Source organism: Saccoglossus kowalevskii, chromosome 5 (assembly GCF_978046115.1).
Source record: "Saccoglossus kowalevskii chromosome 5, keSacKowa6.1, whole genome shotgun sequence".
Classification (NCBI taxonomy): Eukaryota; Metazoa; Hemichordata; class Enteropneusta; family Harrimaniidae; genus Saccoglossus; species Saccoglossus kowalevskii.
In genome coordinates this window covers 6,762,086-6,785,455 of record NC_140645.1, presented here as the reverse complement: position 1 = coordinate 6,785,455, position 23,370 = coordinate 6,762,086, and the positions used below count along the sequence as shown (strand labels likewise).

At 34.8% G+C, this 23,370-nt stretch overlaps 1 protein-coding gene across 1 annotated transcript in view; it reads right to left on the bottom strand.

Annotated features, from left to right (window-relative positions):
• The window catches only part of LOC100370092 (cell adhesion molecule-related/down-regulated by oncogenes-like), a 196,171-nt gene that overhangs the window by 155,507 nt on the left and 17,294 nt on the right, over positions 1-23,370 (bottom strand). The window contains exon 2 of the mRNA XM_085499096.1: positions 22,277-22,361. The gene's annotated coding sequence lies outside the window, so the exon portion shown is untranslated. The remainder of the gene's footprint in view (positions 1-22,276; positions 22,362-23,370) is intronic.

Genomic DNA, 23,370 nt, shown 5'->3' with positions numbered 1-23,370 from the left:
GTGTACATTGTAGGGCATATTCATAAAAGAATGTAACAATTTTACTGAATAGTGGTCTTATACAAAGCTTCCACTCAGTGCCCAGGGCTGAATGTTAGTCACATTATACTTCTTTTTTCTTCTTGAAAAGTCGGCAAAACCGACAAGACAGAAATGAAAAGTGGGTAGGTGAGCTAAGACTTTAAGCCTCTCTTTAACCATTGTGTGAAGGAATTTAATGACGCAAGATGGTCGTCTCAACTACTCAGGCAAACACATTTTTAGTGGCCAATTAGTTAAAAGCAAAAATGATGTAATCGATAAACGCAAAAAACAATTATCTAACATTTGAGAATAAATAATGAATTTTATTTCAATAAAAGCATCCTGTTCTGAAATGAACACAAGAGGGCATACTCCAAATAGAGGGCAGTATTTCTTTCTCGTAACTTACTTAAAACATACTTGAATGACAGTTAAAATTCAATTATTCATACATTTTAATAATACTACTACACATTTTGTTTCTATAAATATCTGACCAATATAATTTTTTATATTCACTATGGGCTGAACGATTTTTTTCCTTTTAAAATACTACAGAGAAATCAAGATTGACATCCATCTCTATTTACCATCACAAGAGGGTGCACTTCATCTTTTTACAGTTTTGAAAACATTCAGTCCAAATGGCAACAAATATATAACACTATAAATTACCCATAATTCTCACATCACTATAAATTACCCATAATTCTCACATCACTATAAATTACCCACAAATCTCACAGCACTATAAATTACCCACAAATCTCACAGCACTATAAATTTAATTTTATGAAATTGAATTACACAGGTGCTGAAACGCTGAATGGGAGAATCAATCATTCCAACATCAATATCACACAGGTTTTAAGAACACTTCTGCTGAACAAAATAGTTTTATTTATTTATTTATTGAGTGATATAAATATGAATTTGACACAAAATTCAGGGACATCTGAAGTAAAAAAAATGAGTTTCATATTTATTGATTGATTTTAAGAATATGAATCTGACACCAAATTCAGGGACATCAAAACTAAACATTCTATATAGACTACTGTGTGTTTACCACTATACAATGTACCAAGGATTGTGGGTAATGACAGGCATAGCCTACTAAACAAATCTTGTGAAATTAATCTTTAAATATCAAGTTTAGCTGCAATCCAAATATCTGAATATTAGAGGCAAGATTCCTCGTACTGTGAAACATCCCAAAGCAATCAGGATGAAAGCAGCAGCAGGCAGAGATAACATCTTCACATCCTGCCAAGAACTCAACTTACATACAAAGTATACTCTGTGTGAAGATCCTTAGAAATATACACACAGGATGGAACTTACTAAGCAGTGATACCTGTCAATGGACAGACATGAAATGTACACCATGCACTATCACATTCCCACTATCATATACTGATGCAGAATAACTGAAACTGGTTTCCTAGCAACTAAACAGTGACATCTGTTGCCAGGTCTTAAATCGTTGAAGAGTGGATGAAAATAAGATGTTCTTAGACTAGTTTTTCACATTTGTTCTCAGTTAATTGATACAGCTGCCTGTTTCCATGGCAACCTGACCTAGATGTAGGCAACCATGGTAACCGCTTAAATGGATTGGAAATGATGGAGGGATGCAGTTACAAACACTTCAGTAAAATTCATTACATTGTATCTCAACCAAAAATGAAGTTCAGATTATAGTTAGAAACGAAAAAAACAAAATTACAAATAATAGGTAACAATTATTTGAATTAATAAACAACATTGATAATTTCCTGTATTATTTCAAGAAAGCAAAATTATATGAATTACAAAACATCTATTTATTTGATCTTTGACCCATTGGTTAAAAGTCATAATTTTCTTTTCAAAAAAACTATTATAATAGAAATACTTAGATGCATTTGTATGTTGTCATGGTTACAGCGCATTAGAAAGTATGTTGATGGATTACAACAAAAATATATTATGAATATATATTATATAAATGCCAGAAAGCCCTCCAAAAAAAAAAAATGACATAGTCATTATAGATTATTGCAGGGCGTAACTATAACTAATATTGGTGGGTGTGCTACTGAAATTTTGCTGATGATTCTACCAATATTTTAAATGCAAGAAAATGGTCAATGGTTCTCGAGATTATTGGCTTGTGATTTGATCATTTTTGTGAGAGTCGATGTAACATACTCTTAGATTGAGAATAAAATGTTCATGGCTAGAAAAGTAAACAATTGATAGTATCCTAGAGCGAACACAAATAGTCGTCCTAGACGGTAGAACCGAACATCATTTATAATCAGAATACATGTAGGTAGCTAGATGTACCATGTTAGTTCTACTAGAAACACATCACAATAGCAGTGACTATAAATCAAAAATTGTATTTCTTGTAAACTGAATCATAAAAATATTGAATTGTTTTGAGTCCTGTAATTTTAATAGGCAAATTAATAAACTTGTTTAACCTTTTCACCACCAGTTCCCTCTTTTTTTCATCACAAATTCACACAATAGTACTGTATAGTCAGCACTTTCCAACTGAAGATTGGAACAAAAATAGCCAAATTTGTTTTTAAGTAAAAACTGAAAATTGAATTAAATTTTGTCTGTTGGCTGCAAAATTAGGGTTCATTTCCAAATATTAGAATATTAGAAAGTCTTGTGGTCGAAAGGTTAACATGGGTAACATAGTAAGTTTTCACTTTGCCCTCAAAAAAAAAAAAAATAATGTTACACAAGAGACAAATGCAATCTTGAATTGAATGTAGTACAAACGTATGTTATTGACAAAGGGGAAGTTAGACACTCATAGTTAGACACAAGTGGGATCTAAACACACTAGCTTATAAATAAATTAATTGAATTACACTCAAAATACTTTATACTATGTAGTAAGTATGTTACTAATTGAGGTTATAGAGATTTATAAAGATTCTTGTTGCCATGGTGAGAATGCATATCCAGGTTAAGTGGAATTTACACTTGTAATATTAATAACAGCTTTCTACATCTTGGATGGATTATTACTGTTATTAACATCTTGGGTGTATGCAGTGGCAGAAGATTTGCTTAATACATTGACTTTAATGACTGTCATTAACCCTGCCAATGGTTATTACAAAATAGAGGCATAGCTGTAATTTTTGCTGAAAACAATATTTATTTTCATGCATTTGTAATGAATTACTGTAGAAGACTTTATTTTAGCTGGAATTAATTTTCGCTGAAAAAGAACTTTTTGGGGTGTTTTGTATGGAATTTATTTTCACTGATTTTTGACATAATGAATGTAAAATACAAGTATAGAAAAAAAAAGGTATATTCACTGGATTTTATTTTCACTGAACCATTCCTTCAGGGAAAACAGCGAAAATTAATTCCAAGAGAAAATAATGTATTTTACAGTATATGTCGTGTTAAGCATTTTGATTGTTATTATTGAAAACACTGATTATTGTATTATAGAAGTTTCTTAAATACTGTACTTTATATATTTGAATACATGTACCATTTTTGCTTTAAACCTTGTCTATAAATAGACATGTTGTTGACACAAGTGCGAATGTGATAGAAAACACCACTTTATTACATATTTCTATAATGTTAACTTTCGACCAATGAGGGACATTCTCGCCTAGGGTTCAGTATCCTACCGAGCCTATAAATAGGATGCGCAACTATTTTAACGCCAGTCTTTACCGCGTTGTTGTGTTAAACGTTTGCCTACGTATTACTTTATGGTAAATTCTCTGGTGTATCAGTGGATATACTGTAATGACGTAATAAACTACTCTTACGCATATAAAAAATCATTTATTTTCACTAATTTTATGTTTTGAGCAATTTTCAATGGATTTTATGTTCACAAACGTGGCTGGGAAACAATGAGTTCTGATGTTATGTTACGCATTAACTTAGATTCATTATTGATGTTTTAAATCAGCACCATCAGAATTAAACAAACTTGGTTAAATTTGGGGGCATTTGTTGAAATGAATTTACTTAAAAAGAGAAGTTTACATTATTGTGTGATACCGTACTGAACATGTACAATCAGGAAAACTAGGGGGTGGGCTTATACCACCTCAAAAAAAATAATTTTTTGGGAGTTTAAAATTGTAACTATCTTCCCAACCACGAAAAATTATCCAAATTAGATTTTTTGCTCACAGCACCGGTCTGGGAGAAATATTCCATCTTTTTATTTTCACGACACATAATACAATGCAGAAACAAAAATGTTCATAACAATACACACATTTTATTACAATACGGTTTACATACTGTCTGAATTTATGGTGCAAAAATGGGTAGGGTCTGTGAAAAAACAGTCAAAGGCAAGATCTTTATCATTATCTTCGTTGTGGAATGTTTTTGTTTCATCATGATTTGACCTGAACAACTTCCTTAATGTAAAGCTATGAAGTAATTAAAACCTCCAATTCTTATAGTAGTGATTTATAAATTTCAAAAGCGTTTAAATCAAGCATTAATCATTATGTCATGTGATTAAATATTAATGAAGACAAACAAATGAGTAAATAAAATATCAACAGACGTATTTATAACTTTCGTGGCACTGAAATAATTTCTCACTGGTTTTCTTCATGGAACAGACTTCCCTGGAATTTCACACATCAAATCATCAAAAATCCCAACAAAGTTTAAATAAATGCAGTTGGGAAATGTTGTCCTTATTTACTCTATTTCTGCAATTTTCTGTGTATTTTATGATTTCATGTATGTCAATTTTATTTTTAATAACAAGATTTTATAATCGTTTTAAATGCTTACTGTGTGTATGCTGTTAAATAAACTGATGATTTGTGAAAACTGGGTCAAGCACTCATGGCAGAGTATGAATAGGATGATCAATTACTAATGAAACTGATGGATTCTAAAAATTTGTATATAAACTGAGTTCATAAAATATGATAAGTTGTATGATTTGTGAAAATAAGATCAAAGCACTGATAAATTTCAATAATTTGTAGTGTACAAATTTTGAACAAAATGCTCCATGCATTTTCATACAGCAGAGAAAAAAATGTTTTAGACCAAAAATCATCATTTTTGAAACAAAAAACACTTCATGTCACAAATCAAGATAGAACTTCACAAGCACCTGTCGGCTAGAATACATTGTCTGTTTAAGTAATTTCAATGAATTTCATCTGGGCATGCAAGAGAGAGTACGGGCAACAGGACGAATAGATATGGAAGCTTCCTTTTGTGACGGAGTCTGATGAAGAAAGAAAAGAAAGCAAATTTCAATCCAACCTACCTTTAATACCTGTTTTTAAAGTTCATGCTATTAGAACCACACAATTTATTTATTTTGTCTAGGTCAAAAATGCAATAATCAAGGAGTCAATTCGTGTGAATGGTTTCCCAAAAGTCATCAACTTCTCCAGCGGGAAATCCATGATATTGGTGTCATCTACTCAGACTTAATTTTGCCAGAAATTGGTAGTTTGCGATTTAATCTCTCCAATTCACAGATTTCATTAGATAAAGTAACACTTGTACGGAGCATATAAATGAAAAAATGAGTTGATTCCTAAAAACGTGATAGCCATCAGCACAAAGGTCTTATTGCTTCAGGCTTATCAGTCTTCATTTCCCGTCTGGGGATTATGCACCATACGCATACACAAGCGATTCTAGTACTACCGTGTTGGCCTTATCAGTAGCGCGTACGTTTACGTAAAATACAGAGATTTTCTTATGGTCAAAATAAGTAATATTTTAATGATTTCGCATAAAGTCAAAAGAACTTTTGATTGATATGTGTTTCTTTTTGAGATGTACTTGTAATAGGGTAAATACGGTATATATATATCCTTTTCACACCAGACTTTTCCCACCCAAAATTGTTTTGTACTTTTTTCTTATATTCAATATTTCTGAAAATAAACCCTAATTCTGGAGCAAACAGACAAAATTTGAGTCAATTTTCAGTTTTTACACAACAAATTTGGCTATTTTTGTCCCAATCTTCTAAAGAAATGTGCAGACCATCCAAGGGATTATTTTGTGAATTTGTGATGAAAAGAGGGAACGGGTGGTAAAAATGTTAAGAGTCACGATACAGTAAATGGGACCCATGTTACACACACAACGTATGTAATGTACATTTTTTGCATAAAATCTGAATATATGCCGGAAATGAAACACTTAAATTTATTCAGACCGTGAAAACAGAATATGATATTTGGAAATGCACTTCTAATGGAGCAAATATGATATTTGTTAAATTAGTTAGGATCATATTTATTATCTTGTTTTATTTCATTACTAATTTTAATCTAAAATACTGTGGAGTACTGGAACAAATTTATTTTTACAAACTATCAAAAATAAAAATAATGCAACTAACTATAGTACAGGGAAAAAACAACAACAACATATCTCTGAAGTAAGGCACATTGTCCAGTTTAGACAAGCTTTCACACAATATTTAGTGGTACGGTATCTTTTAAAACCAAAGTAATCAATGCACTGAACAAAAATAAAAAAATTCTTTAACAAGAATATTACCCACAATGCACCAGGCCCAACTACAATCTACAATAATCAAGAGACCACTTGAAAAACCGGCAAATTTAAATTGATTGTGCGGTGGTTTGTAATTGGTAGACTGATTTTTACGGTCAAGATTTGTGGTTGATTTCATTAGTTTATCTGATTGGAGTAGCAACTTGTTACAATGTAACTAATTGGATAGATGTAGAGGGTACCGAGATGAGACTTTATATTATTTGAGTGAGAACCGTTTGAAAACTAGGCAAAGAGCACGTTGAATTTTATGAGGGATGGAAATTTATCTAGAAGGTTGGAAAATGCACGAGTGTTTACATGTAACCTTCTCATCACCAAAAATAGCTAAATTTTTTTGAGTAAAAACTGGAAATTGATTAAAAATTTGTCTGTTGACTTCAAAATTAGGGTTCATTTCCAGAAATATTGAATAATATAGGAAAATAAGTGAAGACAAATTTGGATAAGAAAGACTGGTAGTGGTAAGGTTGTTAACCTGTTTTGATGCACAAGAATGAACGTACTTACACAAATCATGTTCCCCAAATGGGGACAAATTCCATACGCTAGGAAACGATTGACAACATGTGATATGGGAATTGGGGTAGCAAATTGCATTTTAATGTCATGGTCACCTGTAAGCTCTTTTAAAGTTTTTATATAGGTACTTCCATTAGTAAGTGTTAATATCAACTATTTCACTCAAATTTTAGAATATTTTTCACTAAGTACTGATAAATACAAAAGTAAACAAATCACCTCATGTTCAAAATCATGAATTCTATTGTGAAACAATTCATGTACATACATGTATGCATGACATGATGTACCATATACATGTATGTATTGAATTTAAACATGCTCGGTTTAAGAATGTATGGTTCTGAGACACAATTAATCGAAATAAAATGGCCACCAGTCGGCCATTTTCGTTACGATCTAAAACACAAAGTCTGATTATACTGTATGTACAAAGTTTGAACAACATTTATCCATACATGACCAAGATCTGGTTACAGAACGGCAAAAATACTCGATTTTGATGATTTTTCAACATTAAAATGGCCACCAGATGGCCATGTTGACTCTGATCCTCAAACAAATACAAGCATCATTATACGTGTACATGTAATATGGTAAATATTATTAATGATACACGCTATCCAGAGCGTCCAGTGGGTTTCCATATGCCGACAGTCATTGAATCACTCAGGCCTAATTTCTCTGCAGAAAAAATCTCATATGCTCATTGACGATTACTTTCAAGATTTCATTCTTGACAGGTCGGCTAACAACAAATAGATCAGTTTCAATGATGGAATAGAATGTGTAGATTAAGGGGCTTCATCAAAGCTCAATTAATCCATCTAACGGATTATCACATATTTCAAACAGGATGAACACCAGTAATCTCCAGTCACAGGAAAAGTAAAATTAGTCATCGGAGGTCTAGATCTGTAATCTCTGAGAAGTGTGTGTAAATAGTAAAACTGAATATCAATGTGTAATAACTGCATGGTCTCCCTGAAAAAGGGCTACTTTGATTGGAGAATAGTTAGCTGTGAAATTAGCATTGTAAGTTCTCAGCCAATGGAAAGAACCGTTTTGAAAACAGAAATAAAACTGAGAATTAGTTAGGATTCACAGAATCAAGCGGGATTTGAATTCTTGGTGTCACGATGCCCAAAGAGTGTGCTTTGGTGCCCTTAAAAATACATATATTCCCTTTACTAAGGCAATTTTTCCTTGAAAAAGGGGTGCCCTTACAAGCCTGGAATTAAGCTGCTGTAAATTTCTGCAAGTTGTTGCAGGGTATGTCATTGATGACATGTGTTGCAAATAAAAGGCTATACACTTAAGTTATATGAGAACATGGAGACACACAAAGACCAGCAATGGGTCATTAACTTCAATTCTAACACCTGAAAACCATAAGTCACCATTGAAGGTTATAGATTCTTCCATTCTGACAGGAGGGAGAGTTTTCAACTATTAAATATTGTGCTATTCTTTGGGGAGCTATGTCACAGAATGTTTTATGTTGCTGGCACATACTGTATTATTTATTTGTAAGTATTTCTATGACTCTGTGCCAGCTGCTTTAGAATATGGGTCAAAGATCCGATGAAAACAGCTGAAGTGGCAACAACTTTGAGCCAGTCCTGAACAACCAAAATGATATACCAGGTATGTTGCACATGTAGTTTGTTCCACTCTAACTAGTCTAAGGGGCAATTTTCTGAGATTTCACGCCCTTTTTTATAAATCGGTGATTGTTGCCAAGCAGTGAAAATGCCAAGATGTTTATTCCCGAGAATGATACACATATTGGTAGACATTATCATTGCATGTTTTTAGCACAAATATTTATGTCTCCTCTCATTGTACTTGACAACCCTATAATGAAATGGTATAACCCATTAATACTAGCCCAAGGATACATGTGTACCAGAAGGCTACACTTACATTACAACACAGTGTGCAGTCACTGAAAGGATTCAAAAACTTATACATCCACTGATTGGTTAAAATGCAACGTGTATCATCCAAGCAAACTTCTACAAAGAGGGAGGGGGAAAGAGGGAGGAAGGGAGGGAGGGAGGGATCGGGAAAAGAGGGGTTATAGATGACACCTTTTAAGTTAAAAAGGTGTGTGAGATTAACCTGCAATCACTGGTGTTAATAATAATACCCACTCCATTTCCCATTCGTATTGTTACATTCAAAATTTCAGAACATGATTGGTTAAACCAGAAATCAGGGATCTAGCTGAGTTCTGTAAAAACAGAAGTGCAGGGTAGTTAAAAATATCAATGGTATGGATAGCCAAGCATGAAATGATTTAGATTGTGTGTGAAATTCTGGTAAAAAAAAGTTTCAGAAAAAAACAGAATATATACATACAAAAAGTTTGAGAACCGAAAGCTTAACGATCTGTAACATTAATGGCACCCAATGTTGAACTCTCATTGTACTCACAGCTGCAATAATGCTCTACTCTTTAAGTCAAATTACAACTGTGTTTGCCCAGTCATGGGGAAACTCATCTGAAGCTATGAAATGAACACACCACCAAAACAAACATTTTTTAATTTAAGAGTTCAGCATATTTACAATGCTTGGTTAAACCTTGTAATGTTAACTATGATAATCATTGCCTACAGTTTATATTTTCACTAGTTTCACAAAATCTGACTTATTTGAGATTTCCAGTGGTCTGACCAGGAATTAAATAAGTGGGGTAGAATTGTTCCATTAGTTTAGAAATAAGAGACAATTACCCATTCATATGGAACTAGTGACAGAAATGAAGTATTTAGTTCCCTTATAGTGGGAATGTTTATTATGTTTGAATTCCATCTATTCTACACTTATGTTTGAATTCCATCTATTCTACACTTATGTTTGAATTCCATCTATTCTACACTTATGTTTGAATTCCATCTATTCTACACTTATAATTGTCACTTGTATTTTCTTGCATTATTGTGACACAATTTGTTTCATGAGAGTAAAAAACCTGGGACAAAAAAATTAAAACATGAAGGCAAATGATTCATATCTCATGTTGGGTGAGAACACTGAATTTTACTTAAAATCATTATTAAAAAAATAAATAGATCTTTTCGCTGCATAATTTAAATTTCATGTGAGTGTTATACAAAATTTTAGAACCCCCCCCCCACACACACACACACACAGGCACGCACACATGCACACACATCCCAAAACTCTCTTATTTATGATTTGATCAATTCAAATGTTAAAATGATGAATGTTAAAAGAAAGCAATAATTAAATGTTTGTTGAATTAAGAAAAGAGTTCTGTCTTGCTATATAATTTATGTAGCTTCTAAAGTGATGTCACAACTGAACAAAAAACAAAACTGAAGACTGAAGTGTGGAAACAAAAACAAAACAGAGTTAGCACGCAGTTTGGGGATATCAGCGTTGCCGCAACTGAACAAGTGTGGAAACAAAAACAAAACAGAGTTAGCACGCAGTTTGGGGATATCTGCGTTGCCACAACTGAACAAGTGTGGAAACAGGAACAAAACAGAGTTAGCACACAGTTTGAGGTTAATACAGATTTCCTATTCATAGGTCATTGAATATTGAAATAGATACTTGCGTGTTGACTGTCACGAGTTGAGTTGTTTGAATCGATTAACGACACTGGACAAAACCACAGCTAGCATCTAGCGCTAAATAAGTTTGTACACACACAATATAAAACTCAAAGCCATTAAGCTTTATAACCCTATGACGCCTACTACAAAACAATCACCCTTGCAGTTGAACTTTGTCTTCTTTTCATTATTCAACAGTTCAGCTATTATGAGACTATGACATTACAAAACTGTCAACAGCCTGCCTTGACAATCTGACAGAACACTTCGTGGAAAACAGTTAAAAAATGATTCCTACCTGAGAGATCTGAGATGGTATATGCAGATAGCGGAGACGAGCTGAGAGTGTGTACAAGGAAAGACTTTAGATTGTCCCCAAGCAAGGACACACAGAACACATGTCTAATTCATTCAATACAAAAGTGAATCCTGAACTCAATGCACAACAATAGCCGAGCACTGCTCATATACAGTTATGAATAGACACAAATGTAAGACTTATCCCGATGGCTTTATATCGCTGCGCCACTCAAGGAGGCTACTTAGAGTGCACACAGCTGACTCAGACTCAGCTTGTCAATATACACTCATCCGCTGCTTCACAAATGATACTCTGCGAAACAGTTTCCATGGCAACAGTACATGTTTGTGACCTGAATCGTTATAGTTTAGGATATTGACATTGCAACGGCTTCATACATACGAGTTGTACGGAAATCTGAAATGGAATTCTAGAGGTGATAAGATCAGAAATGGTCACCATGGAAACAATTATTTCATTAAACTTAGATAAATGTGATACAGAGAGTGTACTCAGATAATTAGAGCATTTGGGTCTTGATAGCACCAATGGAATTCTGGGTAATCTTAATGAGTATAACTTGATTGGCTCTACTTCATCATGTGACAACACATAAGATCAATATTTTCACTCACATTCTGCTTTTGATTGGCTCCTCTATGTCATGTGAGAACAATATAAGGCTTATATTGAGAAATACTGCACTGAAGATTATTTCCCATTAACTCAACATTTACTTTTACTGTCTTTTTGTTTATGTTTTTGTTTAAATCTAGGTGTAAAAGCAACCGTGGGATTGTATATATGCTAGATTTTATTTTCACTGAATCATCCATTCTGCGAAAATTAAATTCTTAGTGAAAATAAATTATTTTACAGTAAGTCTTGCTACATGTATAGTCAAATGTTGCCATGACTACCTTCTATTACATGTCTGCATATACAGCATTAGAATTTGTAGAACATCTTTGAAGTAATTCAAACCATATACTCTACTGTTGTGCTAATGCAAGAAAACTTGTACTGAAAACACACATAGTATCACATTAACTTTTTCCCACCCATTCCCTCTTTTCATCACAAATTCGCAAAATAGTCTTTCTTTCAGACAAACATAGCCAAATTTTGTTGGAGTAAAAACTTTAAATTGACTCAGATTTTGTCTGTTGGCTCCAAAATTAGGGTTCATTTCCAGAAATATTGAAGAATTAGGCAAAAAGTACAGATAAATTTGGGCAAGAAAGTCTGGTGATGGTAAGGCTGTTAACATGTGTTTGATGCACAAGAATGGATGTAATTACTCAAGTCATATTCCAAAATTAGTATAATAAAAAAATCATTTGCGGGCACCTCTTTAAAAATGTATACATGTAGCAACATCACAATGTTTTGTTTCATTGCATCAACTTTTCAATATTTACCAGTGAAAAAATCCAGTTTTTTAACAACTTCCATAGTTAAAAGTATTCTTCATCAGAATTCCCTAATAACTCATTACACCATGAAAACCCATTTTATATCTACATAAATTTGTCACTATATGTGATAGACCAAAATTTTCCATAAAAACCAGTGAGAAATAGTTCAAAAATCATCATTTTTATGATGTTTGACTCAAGTTTTATGTGAAAAGCAGATTAAAAATTGTTAGTTTTAGGACAAAACAGTAACATGGACACTCAACTTTTGTTAAAAAATGTGATGACCATAATATGGGGATGAAATTAACTCACTTTTTACATGTTGTCAGTGAGACGATAGGGACCTGTGTGCTATGATATGTTCAATTTTTGTTCCATCCACATATAGACACAAAGAAGGTTTTGTCAGATAAAATTTTTAACCCAACTTATTTAACAAAGCCAGATTACTTGTCTTCAATACCCCCCCCCCCCCTGCATTTAGATGTGAATAGATTCATAAAACATGCAAGATAACAGAAAATTTTAGCTGGCTTTAGTCCAAGTATTTTGTACAGATGTCTGTCAAAAATTAATGATTTACTGAGACAAATATGAACTGCCTCATTGTGTGACTACTGTATTATATGAAAAGTAAAAAAAACACCCTTTATGAATAGCTATCATGTTGCAAGCTCTGCTTTGTATGCAAATCAACTTAAATAGTTAGTGGGTGTCCAGTGGAGGGAGAAGTCAACAGTACTGTTGCCTCCTGAGAATCTACATCTTCAAACACTGCAATCTTTGAAGTGCGTTTTTTAAACTAGTATTATAAAAACTCTATCATTCTGTTCTAATAGCTGAAACATATTCCTGTGAGTTTTCATTTGTCGAATGAACTGTTTGTCAAATACAGAATACATATATTTTAGAATAATTTTCTTTTTAAAATGTGGATGAAATGTTTTGCTTTTAATGTATTTTTTATGTATTGTTTTTGATTTGATAACTTTGAACTAAACAGATTTTCTATTAGCTTCAGATCTTGATCAAAGTTAGGCACCCAGTTCATAGGAGTGCTTATATTGATTTTCTGACATCTTGTTTTCTGTAAAGATTTTATTGGTAGGTTTGCAAATGTGTATTAGACTGTGCAATCTCTCCATGAGTTGGTTTTGAAACCCAGTATGGGATTCTGAGATACATTACCAAGAATATTATTACAAGATAAATCATTTGCTTCATTGAACACATACAACAATGCATATTTCCACTGAGATCAGTGACCTTTGATGTGTATCACCAGTGATCAGTCAAGTAGAAACAGTCAAAATATTTTATCAGATTTTCTCAATTTTTGCATGATATTTTCATACAGGACATCTGTTGTTCAAACTCAGGGAAGACTTTATACTGATGAATAAGGTGACGAAGTTTGATAAAGTTTGGAATAGAATTAGTAAAGTTATTATGCACACAATAACAATTATTAACGACGACGATGACGACGACAACAACAACAACGACAACGCCTGACAAAATTTTTCCCTTAATATACCTTTCCCTTCCAACTTTGATGGTACGGGCAAGGTAAAAATTAACCATGCTATGGTACAATAGCTGACCAATATAAAATCATTACAGTACTACTACACAGCACTATAAATTACCCAGAATTTTCCCTGATTCGTGCCAATGGACTGGATTTATTATATTTTCAAAATAATATGCCTCATCAAACTGTCAAATTCAGGCAAAAGACAATATAGGAGAGGTATTAACAATGCTGCTAATCTTTTGGAATTAAAATCACCAACTTATGTATTTGACTTCATCACCTGGCCGCTAATATGTATATTTTTTTGTCCATATATTGCATACTGTAAAACATGTTTACCCCCGATACATACCATTTTAGCGAATTTGACTCCATGCATGAATTAACTGAATCATAATTTAGCTAAAGTGCCAACAATCTCATTGTGAGAATATACTTTATTTTAAATTAGTGACAGCTTGAATTAGCGAAATTACCGATTAGCTAAATTAGCTAAAATAACATGCTAGCTAAAATGACATGTTTCACATATTCAAAGACACAACCAGGTGCTAAGACTTCCTTAGTTATCTAAGAATTCTGTAGTAAATTTATGATTATAAATTAAGTGCTGACATAAAAACTACTACTTTAGCAAACTACTCAGCAATTTGGAGGGGAAAAAAAAGAAACAATTTAAAAAAAAAGAAAAGTGTATTTTTAAAATGCATGAAACATATCTACAGCTGCACTGGTGACATTTACCAAACTGTTACCAACCAATATATGTTAGTGAAAACCATACAGGATTGTGGGTAATCACAGGCACTGTGTACCGTTTCTATATTGACAAACTCCCAGCTACATGAAAGCAACAATACACACACTGACACTGTCAATTTCAATCAAGAAACATGACGTCGACGACAGAACCCAAACACTCCCCCTGACCTAGCCCATTTACACACAATGGTAAGCAATGAAACAAACACAGAAACATACAGTCTAAATGACATCTTCACCTTTAAATTATATTCATTACACTGGAAAGGCCGTCAACAACAGCGACCAACAATACAACAACACTATTCGTACATGTCTGTCCACCTATGTAAAGCTGACCCAATTGTATTTTAGCTGCGCCTGGCGATGACAAATCGGATGGGGTCTTTGTGCATACAATGTACATACAGGATTAGACTGAACATTACTCGCTGTGTAACAGTTTAAGACTGGTGATAGAGTCTTTATATATACCTCTGATATCAAACTATATTCGTATGCAATATTAACTTAGAACACAAACTAAGAATAGTCATGTGATAGAATAAATACATTAAGCAACCAACACATTGACTGATATAGCATACAACGCATTGAATGAGCAAGTGTACAACACATTGACTGAACTAGGGTACAACACATTGACTGAACTAGTGTACAACATACTGACTGAGATAACATACAGCACATTGACTGAACTAGTGTACAACACATTAAATGAGAAAGTGTACAACACATTGACTGACTAGTGTACAACACATTGACTGAACTAGTGTACAACACATTGACTGAACTAGTGTACAATACATTGACTTAACTAGTGTACAACACATTGACTGACTAGTGTACAACACATTGAGCTGGTGTACAACACATTGACTGAGCTAGTGTACAACACATTGACTGAACTAGTGTACAACACATTGACTGAACTAGTGTACAACACATTGAGTGAACTAGTGTACAACACATTGACTGAACTAGTGTACAACACATTGACTGAACTAGGGTACAACACATTGACTGAACTAGGGTACAACACATTGACTGAACTAGTGTACAACATACTGACTGAGATAACATACAGCACATTGACTGAACTAGTGTACAACACATTAAATGAGAAAGTGTACAACACATTGACTGACTAGTGTACAACACATTGACTGAACTAGTGTACAACACATTGACTTAACTAGTGTACAACACATTGACTGACTAGTGTACAACACATTGAGCTGGTGTACAACACATTGACTGAGCTAGTGTACAACACATTGACTGAACTAGTGTACAACACATTGACTGAACTAGTGTACAACACATTGAGTGAACTAGTGTACAACACATTGAGTGAACTAGTGTACAACACATTGACTGAACTAGTGTACAACACATTGACTGAACTAATGTACAACACATTGACTGAACTAGTGTACAACACATTGACTGAACTAGTGTACAACACATTGACTGAGCTGGTTTTTAACACATTGACTGAGCTAGTGTACAACACATTGACTGAGCTAGTGTACAACACATTGACTGAACTAGTGTACAACACATTGACTAAGCTAGTGTACAACACATTGACTGAACTAGTGTACAACACATTGACTGAGCTAGTGTACAACACATTGACTGAACTAGTGTACAACACATTGACTGAGCTAGTGTACAACACATTGACTGAACTAGTGTACAACACATTGACTGAACTAGTGTACAACACATTGACTGAGCTAGTGTACAACACACATTGACTGAACTAGTGTACAACACATTGACTGAACTAGTGTACAACACATTGACTGAACTAGTGTACAACACATTGACTGAGCTAGTGTACAACACATGACTTAACTAGTGTACAACACATTGACTGAGCTAGTGTACAACACATTGACTGAGCTAGTGTACAACACATTGACTTAACTAGTGTACAACACATTGACTGAACTAGTGTACAACACATTGACTGAACTAGTGTACAACACATTGACTGAGCTGGTTTTTAACACATTGACTGAACTAGTGTACAACACATTGACTGAGCTAGTGTACAACACATTGACTGAACTAGTGTACAACACATTGACTGAACTAGTGTACAACACATTGACTGAACTAGTGTACAACACATTGACTGAACTAGTGTACAACACATTGACTGAGCTAGTGTACAACACATTGACTGAACTAGTGTACAACACATTGACTGAACTAGTGTACAATACATTGACTTAACTAGTGTACAACACATTGACTGAACTAGTGTACAACACATTGACTGAACTAGTGTACAACACATTGACTGAACTAGTGTACAACACATTGACTGAACTAGTGTACAACACATTGACTGAGCTAGTGTACAACACATTGACTGAGCTAGTGTACAACACATTGACTGAGCTAGTGTACAACACATTGACTGAACTAGTGTACAACACATTGACTGAACTAGTGTACAACACATTGACTGAACTAGTGTACAACACATGACTTAACTAGTGTACAACACATTGAATGAACTAGTGTACAACACATTGAATAAGCTACCGGTAATGCCCCGCTCCACTAAAAACAAAAGTATACTATACCCAAGTCACATGAGGGGGCACAACTAACAGACCTTGTAGACACCAGGGCTCCCATTATATAAAACTCCTGTTAAGTAAATCTCAAACATATATTAAGAAAACATTTCTGTGATGAATCCTCATACAGAAGAAAACTAAAACCTTCAAAATAGATTCATAAAATTAGAGGTTAATGTGATCAAATAAAAAAAAAAGTGATGCAAAGAATAGTGAGAATATATCAGAGACTGAATGTTTAGCTATTTCACCAACAGAATTCTCAGCAAATTTTTTTTTGCACTTTTTTTCTTATACATGTATTATTCAATATTTCTTGAAATGTACCCTAATTTTGGAGCCAACAGACAAAATTTAAGTAAATTTTCAGATTTTACTCAAAAAATTTAGCTATTTTCATCCCATTCTTCTGAGGAAAGTTGTAGACTATGAACTATTTTCTGAATTTGTGATGAAAAGAGGGAACCCTGACTCGGCTTCTATTATAGGAAATTCTGATTAATACCAGAGAAACAAGATAGAATACCTGGCAGGCTAAACATTAGGTTAATTAAAGTGATCATCTTCTGCTTGCGAGAGTCAAACCGATGCAAACATACATGTACAACACCAAATAATCTAGTTACACATCTAAATGTATACATGTACACATCTCTCATTTGGCCTCTGGTAATAACCAAGCTTTAATATTACACAAAACCAAAAGCGTATCCGGACATAATGGGACAAGTCCCTCTGGTCTAGCCATTATGAACAATTTATCTGATTAACAAAGCAAAATAAAATTACTGTAACATATATTATACATGTACACTGTATAAATGGATTACATGTTTTTAAAATGATTACCATTTTTTAAATATTTCACATTGTGAAATTAGAGCCAAAAGTGACTTGTTTTAGCTATACCTAAATGTACATGTATATCAACATTGACTGTAAAACGACTGGTGAAGTGTTCGTTGGAGGCAGTCAGGAGAAAGAAAATGTTGACTGACAAAGTATTGGCAGAAACCAGTCTGGAGAATAGAAAAGTGTCTTAGCATATGGCACCCAAGATTGTCATGAAATGATAAAACTGTAATTTACGAAACAACACAATACAATACCTTGAAAGTACAGTGGTTAAACATAATACTCGCATCACATGGGGAAAACTGAAGACATGTACTTCAACGACTGGCAAAACTGCAATCATGGGAAATAGTTTACATCGATTTTATCAGTGTTTAAATCATGTGAGTTTTCAAATAACCATTATCACAGCATGTCAGACTGGACATGGTGCGCCATGGCAACACAGGTCATGTGACTTGGCCATATCAAAAAAAACATCAGTTTACAGAACTAATGGAAAATAATTCTGTAGTCAATGAACTGTTTATTCCGCACAATAGCGACTAGGTTTTCAACTTACATGTAACATAGAAAAACTAGCTACAAACAGTTTTAGCAAATTAGAGTCAATGCAAGAATTAACAGCATTTTAATTCATATAAGTGCCAACAATCTCAATTGTGAAGTACACTTTCTTTTAAGTTACAAAAATCTTGAATCAGTGAAATTGTGGATTAGCTAAATTAGCTAAAATAACAAGCTAGCTAGTTTGATAGGATATCCATACTGGGGATTGGACTGGCTGGTGGATTAAAGCTAGTACATGTCCCAACAGGATATCCAGACTGGGGATTGGACTGGCTGGTGGATTAAAGCTAGTACATGTCCCAACAGGATATCCATACTGGGGATTGGACTGGCTGGTGGATTAAAGCTAGTACATGTCCCAACAGGATATCCAGACTGGGGATTGGACTGGCTGGTGGATTAAAGCTAGTACATGTCCCAACAGGATATCCAGACTGGGGATTGGACTGGCTGGTGGATTAAAGCTAGTACATGTCCCAACAGGATATCCAGACTGGGGATTGGACTGGCTGGTGGATTAAAGCTAGTACATGTCCCAACAGGATATCCAGACTGGGGATTGGACTGGCTGGTGGATTAAAGCTAGTACATGTCCCAACAGGATATCCAGACTGGGGATTGGACTGGCTGGTGGATTAAAGCTAGTACATGTCCCAACAGGATATCCAGACTGGGGATTGGACTGGCTGGTGGATTAAAGCTAGTACATGTCCCAACAGGATATCCAGACTGGGGATTGGACTGGCTGGTGGATTAAAGCTAGTACATGTCCCAACAGGATATCCAGACTGGGGATTGGACTGGCTGGTGGATTAAAGCTAGTACATGTCCCAACAGGATATCCAGACTGGGGATTGGACTGGCTGGTGGATTAAAGCTAGTACATGTCCCAACAGGATATCCAGACTGGGGATTGGACTGGCTGGTGGATTAAAGCTAGTACATGTCCCAACAGGATATCCAGACTGGGGATTGGACTGGCTGGTGGATTAAAGCTAGTACATGTCCCAACAGGATATCCAGACTGGGGATTGGACTGGCTGGTGGATTAAAGCTAGTACATGTCCCAACAGGATATCCAGACTGGGGATTGGACTGGCTGGTGGATTAAAGCTAGTACATGTCCCAATTGATGATGTTCATGTATCTGTTCCTAAGATAAATTACAACTTATCATTTGAAATAAAATTGTTATTGTTATTTATATCTTAAAAATTTTCTGGTCACTAGCAATTTGGGACTACCCCCAGTCAGTAAGTAAATATTTGTACATTTACTTGTCCCAGCTAAAATCTGTCTTTCTGGAAAAGAAGCAATTATAAACGTGGTTATGACGTTAATGCCGCCAAAAGGGTTCAAGTAGCAAAATTTTGTTTTAATAATATTTATATTTTATGCTGTAAACTATTTAATTTGTATTGTTAAGAATGTGTACGATTTAAAGATTTATCTGTGTTCGTGAGGACAGCATTTGCCGATCGTGAAATTTGTAGTGGGATACAACATTTTGGCATTTTGGCCAGTTTAAAAAAATTCTATAAATCCTAAATCGGAAGGTACCCGGTAGTTGTTTTTCTAGAGCTGGAAATGTCATGTGCAAAAATTCAACCATTTTAATGCTTTGAGCAATTTCACTGGGTTTTAAGTTCACAAACTTGACAGCGGAACAATGTGGCGGAAAATTGAGCTTGATTACAATTTAGGATTCTGACTGAGATTTAGCCAGCCAATGAGATTGTTTTAATTTCAAACCAATCAGCTCCTTTATATTTTCACCAATCATGTACAAGGCCATATTCATTGTAACCATTCATGAACAAGGCCAATATTTACTTTGAGAATATAAATAGTAGACGAAATGTCTCTTCTTCAGTTCGTTTTGGGTTTGTTTTGTTTGTTCATGGTTCGTTCAATAAAGTCATTTATTGCAGTCCATACGCGGTTTATTCTTCCATTCCTGAACTTGAACTTCATAACAATTCCCACACAATGGGTTCTATTGTTATATAACAAAATAGCAAAATTAAGAACCAGCAAATAATTATTGCATTTACAGTAACAGACTCAGTAGTGCAAAATTTTAATTTGACTCAAACTGACAAAAATAAAGACTATATAATTTGGGTAACAAATTCTTAGCACGTTAAACAATAAATATGTCCAGCATGCCTTCATTAACTATTAAATTACTAGTAACTGGTCTCCTGGATAGACCAATGAAATATAAGATATTGCAAAACAATGCTTGGAAATCCAGCATTAATTGAGGTAGTTCCACCCAGCCTGATGGGATAGAGGCAGCCATCAATAGAAGTGTTGGAATGAGGTAGCCATCTAATGCTCCAATGCAGAGGTGGAAAAAGTCCAATGTGATTAACAACCACACAAATTTAGCAAACCAAATGGTGTCTGATTTCCTATTACGCTTCCTGTGGATTTAACCTCTTGGGAAATCTGGTCCTAACCTAACTAAGCAGTCTGACTGCAAGCAATCCATGCACGCTACTTTGTATTTTTTAAACAATTCTCTTTAACTGCTTTTTAAATAGTGTATTTGGAAGTACTTTGCATAAACTCTGAACAAATACCATCTATGGAGAGATCTGATAAGACAAATGCCATATAAGGAAGAATCTGATCAGACAAATGCCATCTATGGAGAGATCTGATCAGACAAATACCATATAAGGAAGAATCTGATCAGACAAATGCCATCTATGGAGAGATCTGATCAGACAAATGCAATATATGGAGAGATCTGATCAGACAAATGCCATATAAGGAAGAATCTGATCAGACAAATGCCATCTATGGAGAGATCTGATCAGACAAATGCCATATATGGAGAGATCTGATCAGACAAATGCCATATATGGAGAGATCTGATAATACAAATGCCATATATAGAAGAATCTGATATAATAAATGCCATGTAAGAAAGAATCTGTATTACCGGTAATTAGAATAATCTTCCCACAATGCCACTAAAACACACTGATGACTATTTGAAAATCATTTGTATACATTGACATAAATTTACAGAATACTTTGAAAAGTCTATTCATAAGATGAACATTTAAAGCATGCAAGAATTGAGTCCCAAACAACAACAATGCATGCTAAAAATGTAAAGACTCATGGGTAGACATTTGTTTGTAAACAATGACACGCTATAGCCGTCTGTCGTGTACACAGGTGATTATGTAATTATGTTATTCAAAACATAACAAAATCAATTATTGAGAAAATCATTTTATTATATTATAGTCACCCACTCTCCCAAAATGTTATATAGTCAACCACCTTCCCAAAAGGTTTTACTGTAAATACACTGCAGTGATACACTGAAAACTTACACTGCCTTCTCACTGAATCCCAGTAATCTCCTGATAGATCTCCAAAGGTTTTGTTTTAGTGGATCAGATTTCTGAGCATACAGTCTCCTTATGTCAGTACACTTAAAATATTATGGTAAAGTCTCTAGAGTCACTTGGCATTAGATTTATTGAAGTACAGGGAAACCTACTTACCGGTACCTTCACTTATTACAACATCCAACATTGAATAAATCAAATAAATAAATAAACCTCTTAGAACATCTCTAGAACTGGATATCTGTGACAGAAATGGGAGAATTAATGGTCACTGCTGGAGGCTATATAAAGACAAATACAACTTATAAACAGTATGGCTGCACATGGTGAAAGTGTTCCAGCATAGTATGGCTGCACTGGGTGAAAGTGTTCCAGCATAGTATGGCTGCACTGGGTGAAAGTGTTCCAGCATAGTATGGCTGCACTGGGTGAAAGTGTTCCAGTATGGCTGCACTGGGTGAAAGTGTTCCAGCATAGTATGGCTGCACTGGGTGAAAGTGTTCCAGTATGGCTGCACTGGGTGAAAGTGTTCCAGCATAGTATGGCTGCACTGGGTGAAAGTGTTCCAGCATAGTATGGCTGCACTGGGTGAAAGTGTTCCAGTATGGCTGCACTGGGTGAAAGTGTTCCAGTATGGCTGCACTGGGTGAAAGTGTTCCAGCATAGTATGGCTGCACTGGGTGAAAGTGTTCCAGCATAGTATGGCTGCACTGGGTGAAAGTGTTCCAGTATGGCTGCACTGGGTGAAAGTGTTCCAGCATAGTATGGCTGCACTGGGTGAAAGTGTTCCAGCATAGTATGGCTGCACATGGTGAAAGTGTTCCAGTATGGCTGCACTGGGTGAAAGTGTTCCAGCATAGTATGGCTGCACATGGTGAAAGTGTTCCAGTATGGCTGCACTGGATGAAAGTGTTCCAGCATAGTATGGCTGCACTGGGTGAAAGTGTTCCAGCATAGTATGGCTGCACTGGGTGAAAGTGTTCCAGTATGGCTGCACTGGGTGAAAGTGTTCCAGCATAGTATGGCTGCACTGGGTGAAAGTGTTCCAGTATGGCTGCACTGGGTGAAAGTGTTCCAGCATAGTATGGCTGCACTGGGTGAAAGTGTTCCAGTATGGCTGCACTAGGTGAAAGTGTTCCAGTATGGCTGCACTGGGTGAAAATGTTCCAGCATAGTATGGCTGCACTGGGTGAAAGTGTTCCAGTATGGCTGCACTGGGTGAAAGTGTTCCAGTATGGCTGCACTGGGTG